The sequence below is a fragment of the Globicephala melas genome, chromosome 21 (assembly GCF_963455315.2).
Source record: "Globicephala melas chromosome 21, mGloMel1.2, whole genome shotgun sequence".
Lineage (NCBI taxonomy): Eukaryota > Metazoa > Chordata > Mammalia > Artiodactyla > Delphinidae > Globicephala > Globicephala melas.
Window position 1 is genome coordinate 21,746,850 of NC_083334.1, and position 23,078 is coordinate 21,769,927.

Below are 23,078 nucleotides of genomic sequence, written 5' to 3' on the forward strand. Positions count from 1 at the left end.
TTGCCTCCAGCTTGGTTAATAATGAAGCAAATTGTTTTGAGACACAAAGCCGAATTTAATTGGTTAAATGCACCAGTTAACAGTCGTGGCTCTCCCCTACACATGATGTTGCTGTCATTTGGGGACCCAAATTCAGTGCAGTAGTAATCGTTTGCCTCTTCAAAGAGAGTGACTGAGCACCTCAAGCTGGAAATATGCCCCAGTGATGGTTATCCAGCCTGGGATGGTACATCCTGTAACTGGAGGACGCTCCGGGGGCCAGGTGAATCCCAGATATTCCAAGTACGTTAACAGGGTACAGGTGAGCTGTGTTCACCCTGCAGGGCTTCCTAGAAGATCAAATTGCTCAAGGGTTCCCCAGACCCTCCTGCCCCAAGGAAAATTCTAAATCATCTAGGCTGGCCCTATTATTCTCAGCGGTGACAACAGGCCCAGAAGAAGCAACCTCCCAACTGACCAGCCAGGTGAAGAGAAGAACCAGGTGTGCTAACTCCCCTTGTGGGGTTACTCCCCTGAGAGCATCACCTTCAAGGTATTCTTGAGTCAGACGCCACCTCCTCCAGGCTTTAGTTCCTGGGGAAGAAGACTGGAGAAGGCATCAGCTCCCTACCCCACGTAGGGTAAACTGAAGTGGTTTGGGTTTGACCTAAATAACCCAGGCTAAACTGCTCCCTTTCAGAAGCTGTCAGAAGATTATATTTCCATCTCAAATGTATTTAAAAACTCTGCTTTTCCTTTGCCAGGAGATAATCTGTAATTTGCTTTATCTGGATAGGACCAGAGAACACCCCGTTTGGGGCCTCTCACTGGAGCGCCGAAGCCTGCTGTGTTTGAGTTTGCTCAGCAGGAACATTCTTTCTGGGCTGTTCAGCCTGCTTGAGCTGTTACAGTCAATATTGTGGGAAGCCTTATTGTAAAGTCTTGTCCAAGAGTTATTTGAAAGTCAGACTGGGAGAATGCAGTGATAAAATATAACTGGAAAATGATAATGTGTCCAGTATGTTTGTTAAACTCAGGCAAGAAGGATCCTGGCCTCGGCACACAAGCTGGTCCTCCTCTTGCGACACCACACCCCTCGTGGTAAAGTTTCTGATGGGCCAAGGGGTTAATGGATATGCCCCCTCGGCCTTCTGGAACACACTTGGTGTGAAGGACCCTAAATTCCCAGTGCAAACAGCCTGAAGCCTGCTTGGAGAAGGTGGGCAGTATTTCATAGTCATTCAGGAGTTGCTGATGTGGACATCCCTGGGCCTCCAGGGTGTGGCTGGAGCTTGATTGCTCCTGTGAGCCCACAGGTTCCTCACAGAGCCCAGGTTAGGATGAAAGGGGTGTGGGTGAGCCACACTTATTGGCCTGATGTAGCACATTTAAAGATTAGGTGTATGGTAGATGGGCCTCCATTTGTGCTCTTGCCCCAGACCCTGCCAATGTTAAGTGGCCCTGCGTGTGTTGGAGTTTTCCTAAAAGCTAAAAACAATCTCAGTTTGGAGAATAGGGACTCTGATTATTCAAGGTTTTCTTGTCTTACGTATAAAAGATACTGTTGCTTCGAAGTCTTTCTAACACGTTAGACTTCTAAGTTTTTGCCAATTGAATTCCATAAAATGGTATCTCATTTGCATGTCCCTCATCGTTAATGAGGTTGAACATCTCTTTGTATTTTTGTTGGTGCTTATTCTTCTGTAAAAATCTTTGCCCATTTTTCTTTTGCTTTTCTTATTGATTTATGAGAGTTCTTTATGTGTTCTTGTTATTAATCCCTTGCTGTGTTTATGCCAACTTTACTAAGAGTGTCTTTTCATTTTCTTAAAAAAATTTTTTTTTTTGCGGTACGCGGGCCTCTCGCTGCTGTGGCCTCTCCCGTTGCGGAGCACAGGCTCTGGTCGCGCAGGCTCAGCGGCCATGGCTCAGGGGCCCAGCCGCTCCGCGGCATGTAGGATCCTCCCAGACCAGGGCACGAACCCGTGTCCCCTGCATCGGCAGGCAGACTTTCAACCACTGCGCCACCAGGGAAGCCCTAAAAATTTTTTTGATGTAAGAAAGTTCTTAATTTTTTTTAGAAGGCTACCTTTTATTGAGAAAAGAAGGACAATAAAAATACATAAATTTATCTTTCTAAAAAAAAAGAAAGTTCTAATTTTGATATAATAAAATGTCAGTCTTTTCTTTATTAAAAAATAAAAAAAGGTTTTCTTGTCTTGGATGTTTACCCAATGTCATGGACCCAAGCTATAAACTTTCCAAAACCTTTACGTTTATCCTATTTTTATTATTCTGACACTGTTTTCATTTTAGCTGCTGCCGTATGATTGCAACTGGCTTGCTCCTAGAGTCCAGACCCTCTGCAACGGCAAAAGTCATTTAAAGGAGTGGGAAAGCACATGTATAGAGGCCAGGTCTTGAGCTGGGCCTTAAAAGATGTGGCTAGCTAGAAGGGAGGGTCCTGGACACGTGGGCCAGAGTGTTCCATTAAAATATTTCTCGATAACAGTCTGAATGGCCCAGGTGGCAGGAGTCCTCTGCTCTTGGTAGCAACAAGCTCCAAGTAAGCTTTCCATCCCTGGTTTCTTTTGTTCTGTCTTCAGCACACTAGACTTTCCTCCAACTTGACAGACGTTTTTCTTGCCCCCTAGCTACTGGCTCATTGGTTTACTTCCTTTCCCTGACATCTTACAGAAGTGGTCTCAGGCCGTCTGGAGCCTCTCCGCTGCTGGGTCCCTCCTTGGGCCCAGTAATCTGGCTTCTGTCCCCACTGTGCCAGCAGCACTGTTCTCTGGAAGGTCACCTCACCCTTTTCCCTTTTTTGACCTCCCATCGTTGAAAATGTTAAGCAATTTCCTTTGGAAACTTTCTCCTTTGTCAGCCTGTAGGATATCTGGTGTCATGCTAAAGTTTGGGATTTCCAAAAGAACCCTATAAAGGCTAATTATTTCCTTGTAGGAAAAAAGTTTGCAATTAGAATAAGTGCTACCAAATGAACCTCTATAACTGCATGGACAGACTGTCCAGGATTTGCCTATATATGGATAGCTTCTTAGGAGAGTATTTGGTCATTATGCTTTTTCTGTTTTTATTTATATTACTCCATTTATATTAAAGATATATAATTTGGAAAATAATATATAAGTACCCTTTCCACTGAATTTTAATTTCATCAACCACAATGTAAGTCTTTATTTTAGGGTGACCAACTGTCCCAGCGTGCACAAGACTGAGGGGTTTCCCAGGACAGGAGACATTCTGCACCTAAAACCAGGGCAATCCTAGGAAACTAGTACAGTTAGTTAACCTACTTGGTCTTTATCTTGCTCTCCCTTTACCTTTCAAGAGTTCAGAAAACATAGCTTCCCAGAAATGCAGGACTTTTACTTACTTCAGCTACTTTAGACTTTCAAAATAGTTCTGATTTATTTACTTATGTATTTACTTAGGCTGACCTCATTTTATTGCACTTCACTTTATTGTGCATCACAGACATTGTGTTTTTTACAAATTGAACGTTTGTGGCAACCTTGCCTTGAGCAAGTCTATCAGCGCCATTTTTCCTACAGCATTTGTTCACTTCATGTCTGTGTGTCAAATTTTGGTAATTCTTGCACTATTTCAAACTTTTTCATTATTATATTTGTTATGGTGATCTGTGATCAGTGATCTTTGGCGTTACTCTTGTGTTTGGGGGCATGAACCGCGCTCATATATGATGGTAAACGATAAACGTGTGTGTTCTGACTGCTCCAATGACCAGCCCTTCCCCTGTCTCCCTCTCCTCAGGCCTCCCTGAAACACAGTAATATTGAAATTAGGCCAGTTACTAGCCTTAAAATGGCCTCTAAGTGTTTAAGTGAAACGCAGAGTCGATCGGTGTGATGAACTTCATCACTGTCTTATAAGAAATTGTCACGGCCACCCCAGCCTTCAGTAGCCACCACCCTGATCAGTCAGCAGCATCAGCATCGAGGCAAGACCCTCCACCAGCAAAATGATTAAGACTTGCTGAAGGCTCAGATGATGCTTAGCATTTTTAGCAATAAAGTATTTTTTAATTATGGTACATTCATTGTTTTTTTTATACATAATGCTATTGCACACTTAAAAGACTACAGTATCGTGTAAACATAACTTTTATATGTGTTGGGAAACCAAAAAATGCGTGTGATATTCGCTTTATTGCCGTGGTCTGGAACTGAACCCACAGCATCTCTGAGGTATGCCTGTAAATGCTTACTACTTATCAGAGAGGACATCCATGGGCTTGAGGTTCTAACTAACTTTAGAGTATCAAAACTACCCATCTAGTCTCAAAAGGAAATGTGGCTATTCCTTAAGCCTGCAGTGTAAATGAGACCCGAGGGTGGGCTACAACATTTCATGAGAAAATTTACTTAGTTGTCTCCTTGAAGTCTGGAGAGGCTCAGTATATGCTGCCTTTATCATGAAAATAATAAAAGGGCTTCTCATATTTCTCCTTTCTTATAATTTTAGATCCAGTGAATATTTTGCTTTAAATAAACAATAAGAAAAATGCTCCTTACTATGTGGTTAAAGGTAAGTAAGAGAAAATCCATCTCCATGATTTTCATCAGACCACACCCTTCTTGGATAGAAATCAAGCCTTAAGAATTGATGCGGGGGGCGGGGGGGCGGGGGGGGCTTCCCTGGTGGCGCAGTGGTTAGGAATCCGCCTGCCAATGCAGGGGACACAGGTTCGGGCCCTGGTCTGGGAAGATCCCACATGCCACGGAGCAACTAAGCCTGCGAGCCACAACTGCTGAGCCCACATGCCACAACTACGGAAGCCTGCGTGCCTAGAGCCCGTGCTCCGCAACAAGAGAAGCCACCACAATGAGAAGCCCACGCACCGCAACGAAGAGTAGCCCCCGCTCCCGGCAACTAGAGAAAGCCCAAGTGCAGCAACAAAGACCCAATGCAGCCAAAAATAAAAATAAATTAATTAATTAATTTAAAAAAATGAACTGATGAGGGACAGTTCAGGAAGTGGATCTTCGAGGTGGTGTCAGTTAACTCTTTGATACTGGGCACAACTAACCAGGGTATCTAAGAATCATCACCGGTAATAATAGCTAATATGGATTCAAGGTTTTCTACGCACTCAGGCAAGATGCTGCATGCTTTTCACACAGTATTTCATTTAACCTTCACAACAGCCTTGAACAGCAGGTCCCATCGTTATCCTCCTTTTACAGATGAAGAAAAGTGAAGGCAGAACTATTGAGTGGCAGAATCCAGACTCAAAAAAAGGCAGAGTCCAAAGCTCATGTTTAATTGCTGTGCTATTTCTTGGGGGGGCGGGGGTTGGACGGGGGTGTGGGGGGAGGGGAATGGGTCTTAGTTCTCTGTCAGCAGACTGTGTATTTTAAGCTCCCGAGTGTGGTACCAGCTGGAGAGCAGGGCTGAGACTTCCTCTTCAGTAAAAATTGAACTTTGCTCTTACAATATTAAAGAATGTCATATTGGGCAACCAAAAGCTCTAAACAAACGGTATCCCCAAACTACAAGAACTGGATTGAACATGTTATTAAATGTTACAGCAGGAAACAGAATTTCTATGCCATCTGTAGATAAGTTGTATTTGGTCTGTTTGCTTTTTGTTTTAGAGAGAAAGGATTTAATACAAATGTCCATAAAATCTATACTTCAATTAGAGGGCACTTCAGATTGTCTTTTGAGAAGAGCATTAAAAGAAAGAAAGAAGAAGATGGAAGGCTAAATTATCAATCTAAGATTAGATACAAAGAATCTGACATTTTTGTTTAGATAAAAAAAAATCAAACTCCTCACCCCGCTTTCCCTAAATTTAATAAATCTGCTTTGGACTCACCATCTGATTTGAATGCAAGCCAGTTTATATCAGCAATAGCTAAGAAGTCTGAGAGTGGTCATTTAACTACCAACAGGGAACATAAAAAATGTGTTCAAGGCACTGACTCCCCCAGAGAGCAAAGGCAAAATCATACCAATATGTCTGTTGTTTTTTCTTTCCCTTGCTCTCCAGAAAACAGATTTATCTTGGAATGGGCAGCATTAAATTTAACATTGGATCTCTTTGTGTTTCCAGGTCAAGTGGGAACACATATGCTCCCTACTGAGGAAAATAAACTGCAATGTATTTTTAGCATCCGTTGGAAGTACTTTCAGCTGAAGATGTTCTGCAGGATCTAGGCGATTTCACTGAAAGCCAAAGGATTTGCAGCAGTGTCACCTAGAATTCCAGAACTCGCCCTGAGGGTCTGTAAATAGCATTCTCCCCGAGCCCCTCACGTCACCCTCCACCATTCTCAGTCCCAATCCTGGTGCAAACATCCTCTTTATGAGAAAATGGAGGAAAATCATTCCAGTGAAGGATAAATGAAAAACATCTGTTAAGTAGTTAGGACAAACGAAGCTAACTATAGCTCACTTGGCGCTTTGAGATGCGGCCCTGTGCAGGAGGAAGGGGTAGGGAGGCTGGGGAGCAGACAGGTCGTTTCCCCACTTGCATTTTTTTATTTATTAATTTTTTTTTGGCGGTACACGGGCCTTTCACTGTTGTGGTCTCTCCCATTGCGGAGCACAGGCTCCGGATGCGCAGGCTCAGCGGCCATGGCTCACGGGCCCAGCCGCTCTGCTGTATGGGGGATCTTCCTGGATCGGGGCACGAACCCGTGCCCCTGCATCGGCAGGCAGACTCTCAACCACTGTGCCACCAGGGAAGCCCTCCCCACCCGCACTTTTGTGCCTAAGGTTGAAGGTAAGCCATGGGCAGGGAGCCACCATACAGTTCATTTTTTGTGAAAGGGGCCCACGTGTGCTTTTGTGAAAGGGGACCAAGGCAGCACCCCCAGCAGACCTGTGAGAATCAGGTGGTTTCAGCTTCTGGTCCCTCCCTCCAAGGGTGGTGTGTGCAGTGTACAAGCTGTGTAGCCCGGGCAGTGGAGTCTTAGTTACTAGTCTGAAATGTTTTTTCATGAGATTTGGTGACAGTGAGACAAATGGTTTCAGATCTTGCTTTTGTCTGCACAGTTTTACAAAATATTTCCCATTTTAAAAAACAAATTTACTTAACGGCTAGCTTTTAAATAAATGACACCTGGGATGTTGCCTCCTCCTTGAGAAACACTGTATTTCTAAGATAGAAACAAAGTCTACCGTGACATAGTGTAACACGTATCATAAAGCACAGCACAGCATCACAAATGTGAAGTCCTCCCAAAGAACTGTAATTTTGATGATGTTTATAATAAAGCCATGTATTTATTAAAAGACAAGAAAGCCAAAGTTACCATTTATGTTCTTCCTGATACTTTATTACTTTTGTATTTTAAAAAAAGAGTTTCTGTTTACCCTTCTGTGTAACAGAACAATAAAACCTGACTCCCTACCTGCTCCACTTCATCCCATGAAATGGTGAGATGCTTTGGAATAATGGTGTGTCATAACACAAGGATCACAGCTGGTCATAACTTCATTATTAATTCAACACATATTTATGTAAGACTGTGCACGGTGCCTGGATACAAGATAATTTGAGAAGGCTTCTTTTCTCTGTTGTCTTTGCCGAGGTATAAAAATAAAACATTGTCTTCTGTTGACTAAGACAGTCTTCAGAAGCTGTGGATCTCCCATCAGTTAAAAAGATATTGTCTATTTCAAAATTCTCAGAGGATTTGATGGAAGTCTAGCAGATGCCTGAGTTTTGCTCCTTTGTTCCCGCACCACAATGGCTCTTCAGATGCTAAAGAAGAATTTAAGAAAGCCTTTCCCGGCTTTCCTGGTGGCGCAGTGGTTGAGAGTCCGCCTGCCGATGCAGGAGATACGGGTTTGTGCCCTGGTCCGGGAAGATCCCACATGCCACGGGGAGGCTAGGCCCGTGAGCCATGGCCACTAAGCTGCGCGTCCGGAGCCTGTGCTCCGCAACGGGAGAGGCCACAACAGTGGGGGCCCGCGTACCACACAAAAAAAAAAAAAAGAAAGAAAGAAAGCCTTTCCCTTCCTCTGTAAGGTGATACTGTTCCATGGTCTTGTGGTTCTTGAATACAGTTATATTAACACTTAATTTACATTTTCAAAACAAAGAGTATTAAGTTTACATATTGTATTAGGAGTTTGGGTAATGTTCTAGGGCAGAATACTAAACTTATTGTTCTTTTTTTTCTTACTTTGGTTTTTTAAAAAATAAGTTTTTGTTTAAACAAGTTTAACATGATGTACAAATTAAATGACAACGTGCCCCAAAGTAAAGCCGAAAAGATTATTGGAGCTTTATCCTAGCAGTTTAGCTTTGTAGGGGAGGAAGAATAATTTCCCCTCTGACTCTGAGTTCTTAGCTGAGACCCCTGTAATAAAAGACAGAGTAACAAGAGAAAAGCAAACAGAAGTTTATTAACATGTGTACCTCATGTATACACAGGAGATACCCAGCGGAAAATGAGTCATTCAAAATGGTGTCTTAGAACTCTGGCTTATATAACATCTGCAACTGAAGACATAAGAGAGATATGGGGCAGACCAGTCTTGGGGGTGATGGGGGAGTGGGTTATGAACATTTAAGTCATTGCCTTCTCCATTGACAAGGGTCTAAAGTTGTCTCCAGGGATTAACCTTTGTCCTTCCCGGTAGAGAAGGGAGGAGGGACGCCTTTGTAAATATATGTCCTCCTTTTAGACAAATGGGGGAAGATGGAGCTTTTCTTGTATCCATTTCTTCTCAACTGCCTTCAGCTCAAAATAATTGCTATGCCAAAGTGGCATATTCTGGGGTGATATATTCTGCTACCTCTCAGGACTGAAAGTAGAAAAGTCAGTCGTTCTGTGGATCCAGGTGTTAAATTGGAAATCATGAGCTGCTGTCTTAGCCTATCAGAGGGACTTGGGAGCAGAGGAAATCCATTCACCAAGAAAGAAAAAGGTAGATATGAAATGATTGCAGATTTAGCAAGAGATCATATTTCTTGGTTTTCCAACATTTTGGTTTCTTGCCTGGTATTCTTGAGTCTTAGCTACATTCCTTGCCCTAAAGACTTATAATAAATCCCCTGCTTTTGCTACAGTACCCTTGAATTGGCTTCTCTTCCTTGAAATGGAAAACACTCCTAGCATAGAAATTGTTTTCTGGAAGTGAGTTTGCAAGTTACAGACCATCTAAGAAAACGGTTGTCAAAGCAGATGGGGTGAGAAGTGGGTAGTCCTAGAAACAAAAGAGAGGATGATAAACTGTGTTCTGTTCTTGCAGCCTTTCAAGGAAGTAAAATGAGAGCAAGAAGGAGAGAGGTCTGAGGCCAAGGCTACCCAACCAAAAGCAGACAGAAAAGCAGAGTTGGAATCCAAGTGGGTACCAAGATCCTTTCTGACCAAAGCCAGACATCTAACTGCTCAAAGTCCATCTAAAAAGCATCTAAAAAGACACAGATCAATACAAGTAGATTCCGTATTGTGATCGTTTTTAAAACTAAAATTGGTGTGTTTATTGAGAAAATGTATAATCTCGGCAATTAGAATGGGAATATCTGGGAAAAACCAGATGCACTAAGGACTTCAATCCCCGAACTCCAGCTTTAACTCCCCAAATCCTCTATGTGCTCCAACCCCATTTATCCCAACAGGTAAATATGGTGAGGCCTGTCCCCATTGTAAAGCAGTTCAGCTCAAATCAATTTGGGAGCACAGGTGACATTTCATGATATTATACACTGGAGGAAAAAAGTGCCAACATAAGCTAAAGAAAATGACAAATGGGAAATAGTTTCAATGCATACAACATAGGGTTTATATTCAAGATATATAAGGAATTCCTACAAATCAGTTTGCAAATGATGAATAACATAAAAAAAACAGGCAAAGAAAATAGTTTACATTAGAAGAAATACAAATAGGTAATGAATATATTTTAAAAAGTTTAATCTCCAGAGTAATCAAAGTAATGCAAATTAAAATAGGATGCCATATTTAGCCTATAAAATTGGCATAGAATATATATATCATTATTTTTTCCAGTTTCGTTGAGATACAATTTACATACATAACTCTATAAGTTTAAGGTTTAATAAGTTTAGTTCGCATCCATCTTCTCATATAGATACAATAAAAAGTAAAAGCAAAAAAAGAAAAAATGTTTTAACATGCGATATTAGTAGAAGAATAAGGAAATGGGGCATCCTCAGGTATTACAGCTAAGAATGTATTGGTACAGCTTCATGCAGGGCATTTAATAATATGCAGCAAAATCCTAAAGAAATGTTCTACTCCTGGGAATTGTTCTAAAGATAGATATGCCCCCAAAGATCTATTCAAGGATATTCAGTTGGGAAAACGAAAAACATCCTGATTTCCAGCAGTGGAATAATGGTTAAGTAAATGTTGGCATCCTATATCATAGAATCTATGTAGCCATTAAAAATTGCTTTCCAAGAAAATTTAAGAACTTAAAAAAATACCTATGTCATAACATTTGTTGAAAATATACACTTCTCCATATAAAGCCTAACCTCACGTTGATGTAAATACATACACACACACTATTACCGAACCACACGTGGGTCTGCTCCCAAGTAAAGCGAATCTACTGACACCGCGTTGAGGTGAAGGAAAGTGCAGCGTTTACTGCAGGGCCAAGCAAGCAGTCCAGGCAGCTAGTGCTCAGACGGCCTGAACTTGCTGATGGGTTTCAGGGAAATGTTTTTTCCCTGAAAAAGACAGGGTGAGGGAGAGGGTTGTGGGGTACGTGATCAGCTCATGGACATTCTTCTGTTAGGTTGGTGATGAGGTAATCTGGAGTCAACATTATCAACTTTCTGGTTCCAACTGGTCTGGGGTCTAGGTGCTTGTGGTCAACAAGCAGTTAACTTCTTCCACCTGGTGGGGGTTTCAGTATCTGTGAAACAGCTCAAAGGATTTGGCTCAGAATATGATCTATAGCCCTTGAGGAGGAACTAAAGGTCACTGACTTCAATGGCTAAACTATTACTATTTTGTCTTGCTTGACTGTTTTCCTTTGTTTCTGCATTTTCTCACTTCTGTAATTAAATTTATTCTTTGGAACTGGGCAAAGGCCTAGGAGGCTAAAGTTCTTCCACAAACAAGAGGCAGGCAGAGGAGGACAAGGGTGGGCGGGCAGGGGGCAGGAAGGCCCCTTAGGGCTCTTCTCTGCTCGATTACAATACCTGTATGTATATGTATGTATGTATGTATGTGTGTGTGTGTGTGTGTGTGTGTGTGTGTGTGTGTGTGTGGTGGGGGGAGTGGTATAAATGGACCCTCACAGAATAAAGCCTGAAAATATCACAAAAAGTACATCAAATTGTCAGTAGTTGTTTCTGTACTTGCTGGAATCACAATTTTTCTTTTCTTTTTTGTTTTCCGAATTTTCTGTAATAGGTATTATCTTTGTCATCAGAATAAGTTATATTTCAAAAGAAAGTCATGCCAAAAAGTACATGTATTTTGCTCAAGCAATCACAAAAAGTGCTTGTTATATTTAAGTTACAGTTAAGGTTATATTTCTATATTTCAATTTGTGATTTGTTTGAGAGCAAATATGTTCACAAGGAAATCCCCCTCTTTCCTGGAATATGGATCTAAGCTTCCTTCTTGCCCTTAACGCAACCTTATTCAGCATGTGCGATTTCTCCAAGTTAATTGCATGAGACTCGTAAAACTGGGGATTTTTAAATACATTTCAACAATGTTTAGAATACGTTGCCTAGTAATTTAATAGAAAACATTTCCAGAACTCTCACTTCTAGCTACAAAAAAATTTTGAATCAGTTGTATTTCTGAAAATGCTGCCTTTGCTTAACTTTAATCCTGATAAAGAGAGTTGTCTGCCCCACCCTTCTTCTTCTTCTTTTTTTTTTTTTTTGACACCATATTTCTCTAGCCCCTCCTCCTCCATGTTCTGCAGAGCTGGTCAGTTGGAAAAGTAGACAAATGCATAAAGGCATCAAAGTCAACAGCAGATAAGGAGACCAAGAGTCTCAAAGGAGAATTCAGCATGAGAGAAAGAGAGTCTGGGCTAGTGACCCCTGTTATCCTCTGGGTGCCTTCACCTGGCATTTGAATGCAGGGCAGTGCTTAATGTCTTGTCCTTGTTAGTACAAGTGCAGTCAGGCTTTCCCTATCCTCAGGTTCCACATCTGAGGATTCAACCAAATGCGTATTGACAATGTTCAGGAAAAAAGATTTCAGTAAGTTCCCAAAAGCAAAACCTGAATTTGTCACGTGCAGGCTATTATTTACGTAGCGTGGAGAATGTGTGTATGTTATTTGCAAATACTACACTATTTAATATAAGGGACCTGAGCATCCACAGATTTTGTTATGCATGGGGGTCCTGGAACCAATTCCGCCTCGGATACCAAGGGCTGACTGTATATTACCTGAAACCCACACGTGCGAGAATTTAAGGCACTGTTAGAAGCTGGCTGGGAGATACCTTGGGGCCAATGGGACTTTGTTTAGGAATTTCACATCAATCGCTTGCTTAGCAATTTCATAACCAAGATAGTAAAAATTGCTTTTAACTAGAGTGAACTCTCTACCCTCTCTCACTCTGTAGCTGTTGGCTACAAGTCACATAGTCACCATGACTCTCAATTCCATTAAGCATAAAAGGAAGGACTTGAATTACATCAGATGCTTAACTGAGGCATCAGAAGGTCCATGAATATGTGAAATTATAAGCAAAATTATATGCATTTTTTGAGAGACAAGATCCATAGCTTTCACTGGATTCTCAACTCATGTATCCAAAGAGATTACAGCCCCCTGAGTTATACAATCTCTAAATGCCATTCAACATTAATATTCCATGATTCTCCATTTATGCATATTTTAGATAGTGCTTTTACCTAATTAGAGAACTTTATTTCATACCATGCTTGGTTTACTTAGATTTCAAATTGGTGAATATTATTATTTCCCCCAATAGTGGAATATGAAGTGAATATTATTATTTCCTCTCATGTGTAAGGCATTTTGTGACAGGGGTGTGTATATATATGTAGCCGCAAGAGAACAAAATGCAGAAAACTTATTAAAACAACAAAAAAATGATACAAATGAACTTATATACAAAACAGAAATAAACCCACAGACATAGAAAACAAACTTATGGTTACCAAAGGGGAAAGTGGGGGGAGAGATAAATTAGGAGTTTGGGATTAACAAATATATACTACTGTTTATAAAATAGATAACCAACAGGGACCTACTGTATAGCACATGGAACTCTACCCAATATTTTATAATAACCTATAAGGTAAAAGATCTGAAAAAGAACATATAAAGAAAAATATATATATATGACTGAATCACTTTGCTGTACACCTGAAACTAATAGTGTTGTAAATCAGCTATACTTCAATTTTAAAAAGTTAACCATCAATTATATTTTACATCAATGGTAGAAATTTTGCAATTACACAGTTTGCTGGTTTAGTTGATGTAATTAAAATATTTTAAATTTCATACATGTTAAGAAAACTTTTACACAGTGTTATCTCTGTATGATCCTGATGTTGACCTTAGGATAATATTTTTAAAGAGTAGGTTGCAAAGAAGTTGGGAAGCCCTAGAACTGTGATTCCAACATCCCAACCCCACAACATATAATTAACTACAATGAGTTCAGAATCTTCAGATTTTCATTCCCTGCTTGACATCAATAATGGAAGATATCTATTCCCATTCGACTCTCTGCCATTTACATAGTCTTTCAAGAGACTGCATTAGAAGTGGCTTAATGATGGTGCAGGCTCATAGCATCTTGTTGCTGTACAAGCTGACTTCAGATGTGTTGGGAAATTCTGTCCGGGAACAAACACTGCAGCGTCTCTGCCAGGCGCACAGAATCAACATGCCAGAGCACAGTCCTCTTTCCCGACCAGCCAAGCTGGGCACACAGAGCTAGTCTCTCTGGTTCAGAGCACTCCACAATGATGTCTTACTGTGGGGCGGATACCATATTCTCTAAACAACAAAAGAACAGCCTGGCCCTGTGGAAAGCAGGGTTTTTTTGTTTTTGTTTGTTGGTTTTTTGTTTTTTGGGCGCTCTGGATCTTAGTTCCCCTACTGGGGATTGAACCCCAGCCCACGGCACTGAAAGCACCAAGTCCTAAGCAGGAAAAACAAATTCCCAAGCAGTTTGTTTTTATTTTTGAAGTGGTTGACTTTGGATTGTTGGAGCTCCTAAAAAGGTCTTACAAAGGCTTTATATTCTGTCATTTGATTCTTAGATTCCTCATCTCTTTGGGTTTTGAAAAGTAACACTACCACATATTCTATGTGTCCTTTTGCCCCCAAAGAATCCAGTGAATTTGTAAATAAAGCTGGAAATAAAACAGTTAAAAAGAATTATGGGACAACCAGATAAACAAAACGTGATCTATACATACAATGAAATATTATTCAGCCTTAAAAAGAAAGGAAATTCTGACACATGCTACAACATGGCTGAACCTTGAAGACATTATGCTCAGTGAAATAACCCAGTCACAGAAGGACAAATACTGTATGACTCCAATTCTATGAGAGACCTAGAGTATTCAGACTCATAGAGACAGAAGGTAGGGTGGTGGTTGTCATACTTCTGGGGGAGGAATTAGGGGTTATTGTTTACTGGGTTTGTAATTTCAGTTTGGGAAAATGAAAAAGTTCTGGAGGTGGATGGTGGTGATGATTACATAACAATGTGAATGGACTAATACCACTGAACTGTACACTTAAAAATGATTAAAATGGTAAATTTTGTTATGCATATTTTACCGCAAATTTTAAAAATCCATTGAATTTTTAAAAATTATGAGACAATAAGGGAAATTTGAACACTGACTAGATATACAATGATACAAAGGAAGCATTGTTCGGTGTTTTTTTTCTAAGACTATCTTTTCGAGGTACATAATGAAATATTTACAGATAAAATTATATGATAGTGACTTCCCTGGTGGTGCAGTGGTTAAGAATCTCCCTGCCAATGCAGGGGACACGGGTTCAAGCCCTGTTCCGGGAAGATCCCACATGCCACGGAGGAACTAAGCCCGTGCGCCACAACTACTGAAGCCCACGCACCTAGAGGCCGCGCTCCACAACAAGAGAAGCCACGGCAATGAGAAGCCCACACACCCCAATGAAGACTAGCCCCCGCTCACCGCAACTAGAGAAAGCCCGCGTGCAGCAACGAAGACCCAATGTAGCAAAAAATAAAATAAATAAATAAATAAAAAGAGAAGACAATAAAAAAATAATAAAATAAATTTTAAAAAATGATATGATAGCTATCATTTGGGTATAGAGGATACAGTTTTGGCTATGAGTTGATTAAATTTTTAAAAAAGAAAAAAAGAAGACCAAGGCTATTTAAACATGCATTGCTGACGTGGATGAATCTAGAGACTGTCATACAGAGTGAAGTCAGAAAGAGAAAAACAAATATCGCATATTAATGCATATATGTGGAACCTAGAAAAATGGTACAGATGAATCGGTTTGCAAGGCAGAAATTGAGACACAGATGTAGAGAACAAACGTATGGACACCAAGGGGGGAAAGCAGCGGCAGGTGGGGATGGTGGTGTGATGAATTGGGAGATTGGGATTGACATGTATACACTGATGTGTATAAAACAGATGACTAGTAAGAACCTGCGGGCTACCCTGGTGGCGCAGTGGTTAAGAATCTGCCTGCCAATGCAGGGGACACGGGTTCGAGCCCTGGTCTGGGAGGATCCCACGTGCCGCAGAGCAACTAGGCCCATGAGCCACAACTACTGAGCCTGCGCATCTGGAGCTTGTGCTCCGCAACAAGAGAGGCCGTGACAGTGAGAGGCCCACGCACCGCGATGAAGAGTGGCCCCCGCTAGCCACAACTAGAGAACGCCCTCGCACAGAAACGAAGACCCAACACAGCCAAAAATAAATATAAATAAAAATTTAAAAAAATAAGAACCTGCTTATTAAAAAAATAAATAAAATTCAAAAAAAAAAAAAAAGCATAGGAGAGGAACTTGACTAGTTGGAGGCCATCTCTGAAGGCCCTGGGTCCCTGGGTCTGGCTTTTGGAGACTTCAGAGGAGGCTGGAGAGTTTGCATCCTCACCTCCAGCCCCAAGGCAGTATTTGCCACTATCAACTGTCAACGGTTTCCAACCAGGGGCGGTACATCCCTCCAGGCAGTGTTTGACAATGTATGAGACCATTTCTTATCTGCTTTTGGTTATTACAAATTAGCACTTAATGAGCAGGGTCCCGGGATCTAATATCCTACAATGTGCCAGACAGTCCTTCCCCACCAAGAACTGTCCCACTTAAAATGCTTGTGGAACCCCTGTTGAAAGCTGACAGAATAAAACCTGTGAAAATACTCCAAAAAAACCCAAAAAACAAAACATGCATTGCTGTTAACCTTACATAAATGAAATCAAATATAGATTATAGATTATTTTTAACCAAAATCTGTTATGCATTACATTATTATCTATACCTTTTGGTTTGCCTAAAATATTCAATATTTTTCAAATGTTTTCTTATTATTCTGATTATAAACATGTTAATATGTTTGTCAGTACTATATTCTACAAGATACAAACTTCTAGAAAGCATTCACTGTGTTCTTCTGAATAATCCTTCAGCCTAATCAAAAAAACATAGTGACTTGTTTGAGATCATAGAGAAAATAAAAATTAGTCCTTTGGAGTCTAATTCCAGTGTCATTATTTTTTAGGACTCACTTTTTTCTTATTATGCAACTTGGCTAGAATTAAAAAAAAAAAAAGGTGTACTATCACCATAGAATCTGCCTAAACACTAACATAGACTTAATACTAATTTAATTTAGTTTCATCTAAGAGCAAACTGAGGTATATCATTCTCTAAATTGTATACTTCTTGAGAACAAAATTTGTTCTTTTAATCTAGAAAATGATAAATACTTTTATTATTTAATAAAATAATAAATATTTGACTAAGAAAAGAATGTCCAGTTATAAGACTGGTCACAACTGAATATTTGTACTAATAAATATTTGACTAAGAAAAGAATGTCCAGTTATAAGACTGGTCACAACTGAATATTTGTACTAATAAATATTTGACTAAGAAAAGAATGTCCAGTTATAAGACTGGTCACAACTGAATATTTGTACTAATAAATATTTGACTAAGAAAAGAATGTCCAGTTATAAGACTGGTCACAACTGAATATTTGTACTAATAAATATTTGACTAAGAAAAGAATGTCCAGTTATAAGATAAATAAGTACTAGGGATATAATGTACAACATGATAAATATAATTAACACTACTGTTCATTATATATGAAAGTTGTTAAAGGGAGTAATTCCTAAGAGTTCTCATCACAAGGAAAAAAATATTTTTTTCTTTTTCTGTTATTTTGAAACAGAAAATAACCAACAGGGACCTACTATATAGCACACGGAACTCTACCCAATATTTTATAATAACCTATTTTTTCTGTTATTTTGTATATATTTGAGATGATGGATGTTCACTAAACCTACTGTGATAATCATTGCATGATGTATCTATATCAAATCATTATGCTGTACACCTTAAACTTACATAGTGCTGTTGTCAATTATATCTCAATAAAACTGGAAGAGAAAAAGAATGAAAGAAATGAAAGAAAGAAAGAAAAGGAAGGAAGAAAGGAAGAAAGAAAGAGGGAGGGAGGAAAGAAGGAAGGAAAGAGAGAAAAGAATGTTTAGAACCATATTTTTGGAGTTCCTATGCTGATCTGTAAACCATCATCACATACTTGGAAAAGAAGTATAGTATTACTTTGACTCGATGCGTAGATTGATATTAATTTAAAATAAATCTCCTCACTCCATCCCAGTTGTGACGGCCTTTGCATTATTCTTGAAGATCCGGAACACTGTCCACTTATGAATCCCTCTATTTGGAAATCTCTCTCCTAAGACATTTGCATGAAATTCCTTTCCGCAATTTTTCTTCTTACCTTCCCTAGAGACCTTCTCTAACCACCCCAACTAAATTGGCTCCACACTCCTACCCTTTTTAACTCTCTATCTCTTCACCCATCTCCTCCTACCCACTCCTCAAGCACTACTTATCACTACCTGGATATGTTTGGTTGTTTGTTGTCTATTTCCCCACGCAGGACTATAACTTCATGAGGACAGGGGATTTTTTTCACCACTGAGTAATCTAAGCCTTGGCACATGGTAGGTCACAATTGAATATTTGTTGAATCAATGAATGGACAAAGAGTTGAAAAGGCATCCATTTAAGAGAGTCTAACTTCCAGCCTGAACAATGAGCTTCAGTCATATCTTCAGCAACTTCCATGGGAACTCTCATGGAATTTAATTACATGTATTTTTCACCTTCAAAGTGCATTATAAAAAATTCTTTAATACCTCCATGAAACAGATGTTAATACTCTGTTTTATAGTTGGGAAAATGAAAGCACAAAAAACTAAATCCCAAAAGATCAATGAGTGAGTCAATGTCAGAGACAGATTTAGAGAAGAATTTTGGATATTTAATCTTGCGCACCTGACTCTACAGAGTCATTTATCTATATCTTGCTTGTTACAACTCATTTAAAAGCATTTACTATTCCTGAATTTGAAAGTCTCTCAGGTAAGAAACTGGTTTATTGTGACAGCAGGTGACTCAGTTACTGTAAATGTTCTTTCAGGATCTTGCTCTTTGGGGCTTCCCTGGTGGCACAGTGGTTAAGAATCCGCCTACCAGTGCAGGGGACACGGGTTTGAGCCCTGGTTTGGGAAGATCCCACGTCCCAAGGAGCAACTAAGCCCGTGAGCCACAACTACTGAGTCTGTGCTCTAGAGCCTGCGAGCCACAACTACTGAGCCCGTGTGCCACAGCTACTGAAGCCTGTGTGCCAAGAGCCCGTGCTCCACAACAAGAGAAGCCACCACAATGAGAAGCCCGCGCACCGCAACAAAGAGTAGCCCCTGCTCACCGCAACTAGAGAAAGCCTGCGCACAGCAACAAAGACCCAACGCAGCCAAAAATAAATAAATAGATAAAAATAAATCAATCTTGTTCTTTAATCTGTAGCCAGTAATTCCCACAAAGCAAGTTGCTGTCTTAGCAGAAATACATGATCTGTAAGTAACTACTAATTAGTTTAATTATGCCCATCCCTCATTTAATTATAAAATGCTTCCACCATCCCAAATCTATTGCAAACATGGGGAAAATTCTTTATGCAGTGTCTGTAAAAGATTTACTTGAAGTCTAAGTTTGCTTTTGATTCTTCAAACATTATTAGAAATAATGGGACCTCAAAATTCCATATGCCAGAAGGATCACATGACTTCATTTTCCATCAGGACGTTCCTTTTTTTTTTTTTTTTTTGCGGTACACGGGCCTCTCACTGTTGTGGCCTCTCCTGTTGCGGACGCGCAGGCTCAGCGGCCATGGCTCATGGGCCCAGCCGCTCCACGGCATGTGGGATCTTCCCGGACAGGGGCACGAACCCGTGTCCCCTGCATCGGCAGGCGGACTCTCAACCACTGCGCCACCAGGGTAGCCCAGGAAGTTCCTTTTTATATAGGGACAGTGGTTCTCAAATCTGGCTGCATTTTAGAATCACCTGGAAATTTTACAAATACTGATACCTGGATCCTACCCTCAGAGATACTGATTTATTTGATCTGAGGTGTGGCTTTGTAATTTCTTATGGAAGCTTCTGAAGTGCACCCAAGATGGAGACTTTTGTAGAAGAGCCTTGGTTCATGGATCTCTTGACACGACCTGAGAATGGACTCCAGGAAGGAGGCAAAGCCAGAAGACTTTGTAATGGTCTCTAGATTTCTATATTTCTAGATATTTAAAACTATTACACTATTATAAATATCTTATAGTATTCTTCATCCTGGGGTTATTTCTTAGAAGGATCTAGTTTTACTTTATCTAAGATTTAAGTTACCTCGAACTAAGATGAAACCGATGTCAAGGTGACAACAACTGGGATGAAGTGTATGAAACACTTCTTAAAATTGTAACAAGCTATAAAAATGTGAGATACAATTATAGTAATCAAAATTTTGACATGCTACATGAGCCACACAGGACCAAAGTGGCCATTTGTATGATATAAACTGTCACCAAAATCATTCTTAGTAATAAACAAAATCCACTAAAAATGTGTCTACTTTTATTTTGGACACTCTGTGCCTTCTTCATCAATCACTCTCACTGGCAGAAAAATGTATTTTGTTTTTCATGCCGGATCTTTCTACCCATTCTGATACCTACAGCTTCAAGTAAAACAGAACCCTATGGTAACATACTCGTTGTTACATTTAACAACCGCAGACCCCTCCATCATGAAAGCATTATGAAGGGTCACACCCATATATGGTTTTCTATCAACTTCTCATACTTGGTACTTATGTGGATTGCTTAACTGTGAATGGCAACAAAGGCAACACAGAAAAATGGATTTAAATGAGGAAAAAATTACTGAAAAAGAAATGCTTTGTAAAAAAATCAGCACGAAAAAACACACGAGCTTAGACCTATAAGAGCCAGGACTAGAGACCCTGTCTCTATCAGTGGTTCATCTTGCTGAGTGCTTCCAGAACCCTGTGCTCCTGCATCCCTCTCTCCCATCACTGGCTGTGGACCTTGGGTCTCTTGTCACTCGATTACCTAAGCTCTTTGAAAGAGTTGTTTTCCCCTACTTGGCTCCAGGCTGCTGGGCTTGCATTTGGTATACGTTCTCTAAAGCTACAAGGCTGGTGTCATCATTCAGCACTCCTATTTAAATACTCCCTTAATTCCTCCTGTTTAGTCTGGCTTATTGGGTGTCGCCCATAAAAACAGTTCGGCTTTTGTAATCACCATTAGAGCAGGGAGTGTGACTAATCAGTCAGTTCACTGCAACTCTGTTATTTTCTGCGAAGTGAGTCAGTTTCAACATAAGCTTTGTGCTCATATGTCACTCCCTACTCTCTGGTGTTCAAGTCCATATTTGTTCCAGACTCTAGATGCTTTAAAAAAAAAAAAAGGCTGCTTGTTTAATTTATAAAAGCATGTTCTATACACCCTCTAAGAAGAACTAACTCCACAGGAATTTGGAGAAATCCCCGTAACGCTAGCTCACTACACAGAATTCCCAGGACAGGGAAGACATTTGTTCCCTCAGTTTAGGGAACTGTACCAATAATACAATGAGCTCAGGTCAACACACACATACTGAATGTTTACAGAGTGCCAAGTACTTTTCATATATCATTATCTTAAACATCAACAGTGTTATCTTAGAACAGTTTTAGATTTACAGAAAAATTACAAAGAATACAGAGAGTTTCCATATATCCCACACCCAGTCTTCCCTATTATTATTATCTTACATTAGTATGATACATTTGTTACAATAATGTAATGCTACATTATCATTACAATATTGATACATTGTTATTAACATCTGTATTTTATTTCCAGATTTCCTTAGTTTTCACCTACTGTCTTTTTTGTCCCAAGATCCCATCCAAGATAGGACATTCCATTTAGTCATTGTATCTTCTTAGGCCTCTGCTGACTGTGACAGATTCTCAGAATTTTTTCTTTTTTTTTTTTTTGCGGTACGCGGGCCTCTCACTGTCGTGGCCTCTCCCGTTGCGGAGCACAAGCTCCGGACGCGCAGGCTCAGCGGCCATGGCTCACGGGCCCAGCCGCTGCGCGGCATGTGGGATCTTCCCGGACCGGGGCACGAACCCGTGTCCCCTGCATCGGTAGGCGGACTCTCAACCACTGCGCCACCAGGGAAGCCCTCAGACTTTCTTTTTGATGAACTTGACAGTTTTGAGGAATACTGTTAAATATTTTGTAGAATGTCCCTCCACTGAGATGTGTCTAGTTTTTTTCTCATTAGACGGGGGTTAAGTATTCTTAAGAGGAAGACCACAGAGGTAGAATGCCATTTTCATCATATCATGTCAAGGGCATATACCATCAACATGAGTTATCATTGTTGATGTTAACCTTAATCACCTGGCTGAGGTAACATGTGTCAGATTTCCCTATGGTAACTTTACGGTCCCTTTGCCTTCTTTTCCCCCTTTTCCATTCTGTACTCTTCAGAAGGACGTCACCATGCACAGCTCACACTTAAAGAGTAGGGAGCTATGATCCACCTCCTTGAGGGCAGACTATCTGCACTAATTATTTGAAGATTCTATTTATTCAGTCATTTTCTATATCAGCGTGGACTCAAGGTTTGTTTTTAAAATATACTTGGGTTATAATCCAACACTTTTTAATTTCTTTTCTTGCTCAAGTTTTTCCACCTTTGACCACTGGGGACTCTTTCAGGTGGGTCCTTGTCCCTTTAACATAGTCCTTCATTATGGATTTTTTTTTTTTAGCACTTCTTTAATTTCTGCTCTATAAGATGCTCCAGACTCATGTTGCATTTTCTGCCGCAGTCCTCGGATTAGCCATTTCTTGAGAAGCCTCGGTTCCTTTTATTGGAGGATGGTATTAGAAATCAAGATCTGGATGATAAATATGCTGACTGTTACTGGGATGTTTTTGCTTCTCAGCTAAAAGAGAAACTATATGTACATATACTAACCCACGTATTTACACATATCCATAAATATTTCTATGTAACCATTTGCATCTATATTAATCTAAACATGAATTCATACAGATATCTTCAACTCAAATCCATTACCATATTGATCATTATAGCTGACTTCCCTTGCTTCAACAGTGAGAAAACTGGTTCCTACCATCCACATCCATTTACTTAATTGTTCAATTCCAGTACACATGCAGGGCAGTTTCAGAATTGTTGTTAACCTGCACCCATGTGGGAGGCAACTTTATCAACTACAGTGTTTTCCAGAGAGTCTGGAAAACATTATTCTGGACAGCCATTAGCCTGGTATCATTCAACGATTCTCTATCAAGGAAGAAGGCAGAATCGATAAGGGAGGAAAATGAATGGTCCTCACCACATACCACATTGGAGTGGCAGGTCAGGGAAGAGAAAAATACAGTGGGTTCATTTTGAATTTTAGCTGAGTTTCTACGAAAAGGGCAGTTGTTTTCCTCCTTGGAC

The 23,078-nt window shown here is 40.2% G+C and overlaps 1 long non-coding RNA gene across 1 annotated transcript in view; it reads right to left on the bottom strand.

The window, feature by feature from the left end:
• Positions 1 to 19,410: 19,410 nt before the first annotated feature.
• LOC115839965 (uncharacterized) overlaps positions 19,411 to 23,078 on the bottom strand; it is a 32,280-nt gene continuing 28,612 nt past the window's right edge. Inside the window, exon 4 of the long non-coding RNA XR_011377139.1 lies at positions 19,411 to 22,506. This is a non-coding gene — a long non-coding RNA (uncharacterized lncRNA). The remainder of the gene's footprint in view (positions 22,507 to 23,078) is intronic.